Source organism: Pinus tabuliformis, chromosome 4_2 (assembly GCF_031772625.1).
Source record: "Pinus tabuliformis cultivar Carrire ecotype Pingquan chromosome 4_2, CPIR1, whole genome shotgun sequence".
Taxonomy (NCBI): domain Eukaryota; kingdom Viridiplantae; phylum Streptophyta; class Pinopsida; order Pinales; family Pinaceae; genus Pinus; species Pinus tabuliformis.
The window spans coordinates 894,687,318-894,696,713 of record NC_142304.1 but is presented as its reverse complement, the minus strand read 5'-3'; positions in this window follow the sequence as shown (position 1 = coordinate 894,696,713).

The following is a 9,396-nucleotide window of genomic DNA, read 5'->3' as shown; positions in this document are numbered from 1 at the left end:
ATCCTAATCTAAAGAAGAAGAAAAAAAATCACTCACAAGTAGTTACTAATTGAAGAGAAATCACCTAACTATTGATGCCCTTGATTTCTCAACATGGTATCAAAGCTAAGGTGCTAAAGTAAAGGAGGGGCATCTAATCGAGGAAACACACAAGGATCGAGTTTCAAGAAATGGATCAAAGCGAGAATGTCAAAGTGAATTCAAGATCTACATAAAAGCATCAAACCCTAGACCGAATAAGAAGTACACTCCAACAAAACTTTTGGATTCTCTAATCATCATCAAAAGACCACAAAGACCCTTATCAAGTTGAAGATATCTACAAATCAAGGTATCCCAAAGTATAGACATCCAAATGAAGCAAAACTATCACATCATCTTGAAGATATCTGAAACCTTAGAATCATTTCTTATCTGCACTCATTCACCACTAAAGAAGTTGAAGTATCTTGAAGGCTAGTTATCCAAATAAGGGTAAAGTATTGTCATCATCTTCCAAAGGTTACAAGGCAGTATCCCCTCATTGAAGCAAGGGGCTCCTCCTTATCCTTAAAGAATATCATTCAAGGAACCATCAAGACATCCTCATTAATCAAAATCATCAAAGGGAGCTAGATCAAAGGCGTTGTCATCATAAAAAGGGAAAATCTCCTTTTACTGAAGAAGGGATTTCATTTGGAAGAAGATCATCCAAAAGGTCACTAACACATCTTCATCAACCACCATCAAAGGGATCAAGTTGAATATTTCATCTTCACTTGTCAAGTAAGTATCTTTCATTATACAATCTAATATAGTAAAATGACTTCATTTTTCAAGGAGATTTATAAGTTGGTTGGGTCATCAAACTTCCTTGCATGGAAAGGGAGGATAAACATAGTCCTCGAAGAAAGTGAAGTCATTTCAATGGAAAAGTCTCCAAACCATCCGAAAGTCAAGCATTATCTAAATACATGGAAAGGGATCAAAGGGCTCAAGGGATTCTTATGAAATCAGTCAAAGGTCCCCTCATCCCTATATTGTAGGATTGGAGACATCAAAGAGATATATGATAAACTGGTAGAATTATTCTCTGAAGATGTGATAATGAAGGTCATATCACTTAGATCTGATCTACACAAATTTAAGGTATCAAAGGATAAATGGTTATCTTCATAAGATCTCAATTGTGAGATTTGGGAGAGATAATCTTCATTGTTCTAAATGAACTAACTGATGAAAAATGTAACAAATCTCTATGAGGATAAGAAGGCTATCCCATTCAACAACTTGTGGTCTTTATGCAAGATAGAAGAATATAGATTGAGGGAAAAAAGTATTTAGACATTTGTCAAAAGGAAAGAAACATAGCTAAGATTCAATGCTACGAGCATTATAGGAAAGATTGTCCCAAGATCAAAAAGGGAAATAACAAGGAAGATAGAGAAGAAGTCCATCTCACAAAAGAAGTGGATGAAGTTGAAAGAGGAAAATCATTAGAAGCGAGAGCTCGTGACATCACCAAAGGCAACCGTGAAGGACAATTGGAACAAAATATATGGCAGTCGACTATGAAGGTTATAGCTCTTGGGAACCTCATTGGAAACTAAAGGAAGGGAAGAAGTCATCCAGGACAAGTCTCATCATAAATCAAGTCAAAAGGAAACATTTGTTGTATATAGATATATAATATCCTCAAGATTCTTTGATGGAATCCTCATTAGAGGGTTCATCGATCTAGAGAGAAATCAAGTGCTTCATGAGGAACTCCAACTTGTGGAATTCATGGGTTGATGGTATGATGACATAAGAGATGAAGAAGATCATGGGATTGAAGCTATTTTTAATCAAGGAAGTTTTTGAAAGAAGCCTAGATGGCCTAAAGGTAAATGAGGTATGTATGCTTGTATTCAATATAATAAATTCATGTTGTATGGTTGCAAGTAACATGGATCACATCTCTATCTTGAGAAGCATGATCAAAGGAAAGGAATATCCTCCTATGAAAGGATGCCAGAAGTCATGGGTCACACAAGATGAAATCAACATAATATGTCCTCATATGAAAATGAGGTGGTTGACAATAATTATAGGAACTCTGATTGGAATTTCCTGGGAATGAAATATGTGAAGGAAGGAAGGAAGAGATCGTGGACTATGCAACCATGGAAAAGGAAATCAACATCCAAGGACTAGAAGATTTGACTAGGAAATCTCTCGGAAAGATAATAAGGCTTTGATTGAAGTTTGAAAAAGATGGAGACCCTTGAAAATGGATATCTTTGGGAGATATGTCAACATGTATGCAAGATGTTGATGCAAACTAGAAGATATCATGATGAAAGACCATCACACAGGTAATTTTTATTTAAGTGTTCATTTCTTATTTTTTAACAAATATATGGATGAGCTTATGCAGGGTTTCCAAAGGAAGAATTATTGATGTCTTCCCAAAGGACCATGTAGAAGGATGTAATATCCTTTTGAAGAAAATGGTATGAAGAGGGCAACATGACATGAAGCAAGGCCAAATGTAGACTGATGGATGGTTTTCTGATGAAAGGAATGATGACATGGCTGACTCATGAATGAAAGTGATGGATGGTCTGTGCCCTATGTAGAAGTCCCAAACATAAATACTCCTAGATAATGATAATAAATTCATGACATCGAAGGAAGGAGTTCTTCAAGAACCTGGTTGTCCCATCATCTCCACCCGAGGAGCTGTTGTATGTCCCTAATTAAGAGGGAGCGTGGAAACAAGTTTCTTTCTTGGAAGAAACTTGAAAATTCCTAATCCAAGAGGGAGATTAGGTACATTCCTTTTGTAGGAATCAATACATTCCTTTATTGGAATAGATATGTCCTCCCTAATTGAGAGGGATAGATAGACACATCATTCTGGTCTTCACATGTTAGCTTATACAAACTACTATATATAAGTGGCTAGGATCTTCACATTTTCACAGAAGACAAGTTCGGATCACACTTTGAAATTTGGGTAATAAATTGAAGTGTAAATTTCGGAAGTTTCATTGATAAGTTCAGGAAAGAAGCTTGGATAAGTATGCATATAATATTGGTATAATTTCAGAAGATTACAATGTGGATTGAAGTAGAGAAAGTTAGACGAAATTTCTATGATACTACAGTGATGTCTCCTCATTGTCTCGGTGTTCTATCACAGCAAAGACCTCTGTATAATATCTGTCTCATAGCAAAGGAGAAATCAACACTCAGGAAGAAGGTCACAAGTATGTGACTAGGTCTCGAGGTTATCGCATGAAGAATTTCTCCTTGCTACTTCAATATCAGTGATTATGATTTGGTGCTACTGTTGAAGGAGAAGTTTGTATTTTTATAGTAATCTCAGTTCAATGTCATCTCATGACTACAGTGATCTCATATGGTGCGAAATCTTAAGTAGAAGGAACCCAGAGAGAATAAATAAGAAGGTGGAAGAGGACTTGGTCTTTGTCTTGGTCTTGTCCTTAGAGAGACAACTAGGTCAAGGGTCCAACTAGGTCAAGGGTCTTGGTGTTGGTATTTGTCAATTGGAATTTCTATAAAAGAATTTGTGCGGGTTTTCCTCTCAAAGAGTGAGAGGTTTTGGTCTTGGCTCATAGCCTAAATTCTATGTCTCTTGTCTATTTATGTGCATACATTGGTAGTTGTTTGATGAAGAAGAACATTAATAATCTAAGTAAGGGAATATCCTAATCTAAAGAAGAAGAAAAAAAAGCACTCAAAAGAACTTACTAATTGAAGAGAAATCAATTAACTATTGATGTCTTTGATTTCTCAACAATTGCAAGATCAAGTCATCTTCTTCATGAACAAGCAACATTAATCAGGTTCACCATTCAAAGGTGCATTCTTTAATACCAAATTTTATGAAAAAATGCACATATGTATATATCCTTTATATAAGCTTGTAAATATTCTCAAATGTACATAGTCCTATTAGACATCTGCATATCTAGTCAAAACATTTGAAGATGAGTCTAGCTCATTTTATATTGACATCATCATAATTCTCTCAAATTTCTTCAGCTTGTAACAAATTTAAATATGTATATGAAATGCATCAAAGTATATTATGATAACTCATGTGCTCAACTGACATTTAGTGTATGAAAAAAAAATTGAGATCTCTTCAAATATATACATGAAAGAAAAAGCAAAGGTGATGCCATTGCGCCATTGAGTCCATGAGTAGATCCTATATATTCTTATGTTTGGTTTCTAGTATCCCTCATCATGAAGTATCATGAGATCGACATCTAAACCATATTATTTGCAAGCTTTTTATGAAAAGGCTTAGTAGATAATCAAGTACAACACTGGCACAAAGGATCATTATATACATATATATTCATTGCGTGCATATATATTTTACGAAGACAAAATAATGTTACTGAAGAAAAATATAAAAATGGTTCTACAATCAGAAGAAACATATGATTAAGTTACATTGTTGCATTTTAATACATCACTAATCTCCCTCCAAATCCTTCAGCATTTTATTATGAGCACAAGGAATTGAACACTATATTTTTGACCTAACCTCATGTTTGCAAATGGTGAATGCTTGAAGAATTAAACCTTATTTATCGTTTAAAAAAGGGGTATTCATTTGAAGTGCTTCAGAAAAAGGGGGATTCCTTTGAAACACTTCAACAACATAGTTGAGCATAATACTTTTGTTTATGAGATGAAGATCCAAATTCTCATAAGGATTTGAGTGTAGACTCAATTCATAAAGATCCCATCATTGTTCTGAAACAAATCATTCAAATTTAAAGAGGCACGGCCAGAGAAAAGGTTTAGGATAAAAAATTTTGAACCAATTTCAATGCAAAATTCATTTGCAAAAGAGATTGCATCATAGCAGACGTCATTCTCCATATTTATAGAAGAGAACATACATAATATAGAAAATGGGGCCACAATGAGGCATTGCAATATCAAGTACTATGGCAAAAAATTCTATCAAATGAAAATGTTGAAGATTGCAACTTATAAGATTAACATTCAAAACTATTGTGTTGCAAACTATATCAGTTGAGCCACTAAAATGAAGTAATCATGTTTAAAACCTTTACAAATGAAAAATCTAAGTGCATTTTTAGGTTATGAAAAACACCAAGTTATGAGAGCCTAGTCTATGAAATATATCTCCAACAATCTTAACAAGAGAAGTTTGAAAACAAAAGGAGGATTGTCTTTGACACAATTCTTGGTGCAAATATTTGAAAAAATAAAAAGGAAAAAACAAAGAAAGTGAACTAGGCATCACCAACATTATATATATTTAGAAGTTGATCCAAATCCACTCTATGTGAATTGATCAGAAGAGAAGACTAAGAGAATAATAAAACAATTCAAGAAAGAAAATGGGAGCCCAAAGAGAATTGAGCCCTCAAAATAGTTCTTATTTGTAATGATAAGAAATGAATGTTGGTAGGGAATGAATTGTAGAAAAAACATGTAGATTCACAAGCTCATGTAATCTACTAAAACAAGAGACAAGAATCTACTTCTACTCTTTACAGCGGAAGTCCATAAACATCGAGCAAACAATAGTCAATAGAGAAAGAGAATCAAAGGCACATAACACAATAAATATCCAGGGAAAGACACAACGCAAAACCCCACTATCTGTTTTGTATTAATCCGGAAAATCAAGATGAAATTACAATTCTTGTTCTCTCTAGAACAATCCCAGCACTCAGAAAATTCAATCTCCAACTCATAAGCAAGCTCAAGGCCAAATCTTAGCCAATTCACAATCTCTCCAAGTCTCTATTCCAATGTGTAATTCCTATGAAGGATAGCTTGTATTTAAAGGGAAATAAAGCCTCTAAAAATAGCGCAATCCCTCAAGGATCAATTCCTGATTGCATGCACTGTCAGTGCAACTCAAAAAAATCTAAAACAAATAGTACACCGTCCCTGCACTCTAGTCTCAACTGGATCTTTCTCATAATCAACATGCATGAGTTTCTGATGGTGGAATCTTCAGTTAACTAAAGTAGCACTAATTAGGTCACTAGTGTCCCAACTGGCTATTTACTCACTATTAGTTCTTGAAACTTATTGGAACTAATTTAACTGGACTTAACTCAATAAATTGAGTTAACTAATTACAACTCATTCATAAATCATCCTTAACTCCTATAAGTTAGGGAGAAAATATACATGTCTTCTAAAAGACTTCCAATTCAAATTTCCTAAATTAATTAAGTTAATTAAACTTAATTAATTATTTTCAAATTGCTATGAGAAAAGAATTCTATTTTAATTCACAGTTTAATTCAAGGACAAATTAAACTGGAATTTCTTGTTTCCATTTCTCAACACTCCCTCTCAACAAGAAAGGGATTATCCACTACCCCGATCCTGTCTCTGTGAAACTCAAATTTACATCTTGGCAATGCCTTTGTCAAGATGTCAACATCTTGCTCCTCCGTGGGAATGTAATCTAACAACATGATCCGCCTCAATACACAATCTCTGAGATGATGATACCGGATATCTATATGCTTGGACCGATCATGAAAAAATGGATTTTCAAAGAGTTTGATACAACTCTGATTATCACAATAAATCATTGTTGGATCCATCTACTGACCAAACAAACCAACCAGGATCTTCCTCATCCAGATAGCCTCACATGTTGCTTGACTTGCAGCCATGTACTCTGCCTTTGCCAAACTGAGTGCAATTGATCTTTGTTTCTTGATGTACCAAGAAACTGCAGCTAACCCAATACTAAAGATACCTCCTAATGTGCTCTTTCTGTCATATGGACTCCCCGCCCAATCCGCATCAGTGAAGCCTTGAAGATTCACTCCCTTTGTCTGTCTGTACGACAACCCAAACTAAGTAGTGCCTCTGAGGTATCTTAATACATGCTTTGTCACCTTCCAATACAACTTGGTAGGCCTGATCATCGCTTGACTAAGCTGGTTAACTATATAACACATATCTGACCATGTGTTCACCAAATACATGAGTGAACCCACAAGTTGCCTGTAAACAATAGCTTCCACTACTTCTCCTAAAGTAGCATCCTCCTTCCTCTAGTTACCAGCTAGAGGAGTCTCCATGGGTTTACTGCTCTCCATGCAGAATCTCCTGAGTATCTCATTGGCATACTTGCCTTGAGAAACAAACAACTCCCCATCTCCCTGCCATACCTCCATGCTAAGAAAGTAATGCATGAGCCCCATGTCCTTCATCTCAAACTCTCTTGCAAGATCCTCCTTGCAAGATTTGATGAGCTTCTCATCACCTGTCAGTATGAGATCATCTACATAAAGTACAATGATCAACAACTTACCTTCCACCACTATGTGATACAGTTTCACATCCGCTTCACTCTTTGTGAAGCCCAACCCAGTGAAGTAGTTATCTATCCTGGTGTACCAAGTACGGGGTACTTGCTTTAGCCCATACAACGCTCTCTTAAGTCGGCACACATGCGACTTATAGTCCAAGGTTTCAAAACCTTTGGGCTGCTCTATGTACACCTCTTCCTCAATCACGCCATTGAGGAAGTCAATCTTCAAATCCATCTGATGGATCTTCCAGCCCATCTATGTTGATAGTGACAAAATAGATCTGATTAACGAGTACCTTGCAACAGGAGAAAAAGTCTCATCATAGTCAATCCCCTCTACCTGTGAAAAGCCACGGGCCACAAATCTGGCCTTATGCTTCTCAACACTACCATCTGCAGCATTCTTTACCTTGTAAAGCCAACGAGAGCTCACAACTGACTTGTCCTCCAATCTCGGGACCACATCCCAAGCATTATTTCGAACTATGGAGTCATACTCCTCCACCATCGCATCAACCCAAACTGGCTGTTGCACTGCTTCCTGAAAAGAAGATGGCTCTGTCACAAAAAATGCACCCATAAGTGCCATGTATCCAGTGTACCTCTCTGGTGACCTCCACTATTTGCACTGAGAAGAGGGTGCTCCCACATTCTCCTGTGTATCATCCAACAATCTGCCAACCTCTCTAGTGTGCTTTCTTCCCTCTCTGGAAGACTTTACCTGAGTGGATGTCTCCACTCCCGGAACCTCTGCATGTGGCTGCTCCACATCAATCTGAGGCTCCTCAACCTTAGGAACTAAAAGTTCCTCCTCTGCATGTAGCTCAATCTCCCTCTCAAGGGATACTTGCATGGCCTTCTCCTCATCAAATTTGACATCCCTACAAACCACTATCATCTGACTGGTTTGCATGTACACTCGATTGTTGTGGGGAGTATCAGTGTACTCCACAAATATCCCCAACTCTATTGTTGGCTCAAGCTTCTTCCGTGCATCTTTGGTCACATGGCAATAAACCAATGACCCAAAAATTCTGAAGTGACCAACATCTAGCCTCTTATCGGAATAAGCTTCCTCTGGTGTTTTACTCTCAAGTATCTGATGTGGGCTACAGTTCTGAACATAAATCGTTGTGTTGCATGCCTCAGCCCACAAGTGTAGTGGTAGGCCCTGATCATGCAACATCTCTTTTGTTGCCCCTACTATGCTCCTGTTCTTTCTCTTGACAACCCCATTATGTTGAGGGTTATGAGGTGCCGTCAACTCTCGTTTAATCCCTTTCGTTGCACAGAAGTTCTTAAACTCATTGGGGACATATTCTCCACCGTTATCACTTCGTAGAGCTTTAACCTTCTTGCCTGACTCTTTCTCGACCAATGCTTTGAATTCTCAAAACTTTGTGAATGTCTGATCCTTTCTCTGCATGAAAAATATCCATCATATACGAGAGTATTCATCTACAAATATAACATAATACCTGTGTTTGGCTTTGGATACTGTCGAGAATGGTCCACACACATTTGAATGGACTCTCTCTAGAATAGACTATGCTCGACTGTCTCTATCTCCAAAGGAATACTTGGTGTATTTTCCCAAAGTACAACTCTTGCATGTATCAACTTGCTCAAGCGTACCTTTGGGAAGACCGGTAGAGATTTGCTGCAATATCTTCAAAGCCCCATGATGCAAGTGGCCCAATCGCCTATGGCACAATTCGCCGACATCTCAGCTCAACATCTTTTCCGCTTTTGAACTCAAAGCGGCACAATCCTCTACCTCTATCTTATAGAGAGTATGAAATCAAATCCCTATCTTCTTTACTTGACTCGTGGCTATGTGTCGAAGGAATGCCTTTCCTTTCAAAAATATCACATCATAGCCTCTATCCTCAAGCATGGCGACAGATACCAAGTTCTTCATCAGTTCGGTTACATGCATAACATTCTTCAAGGTGAGTGGAGCTGCATGCTCCCTTTGAAAAGTAATAGTTCCCACACCAGTAACACTATACTTACCGTCATCACCCATCTCGATATGCATCTTGAGATCTTTCTCCTCCAGTTCACTAAAT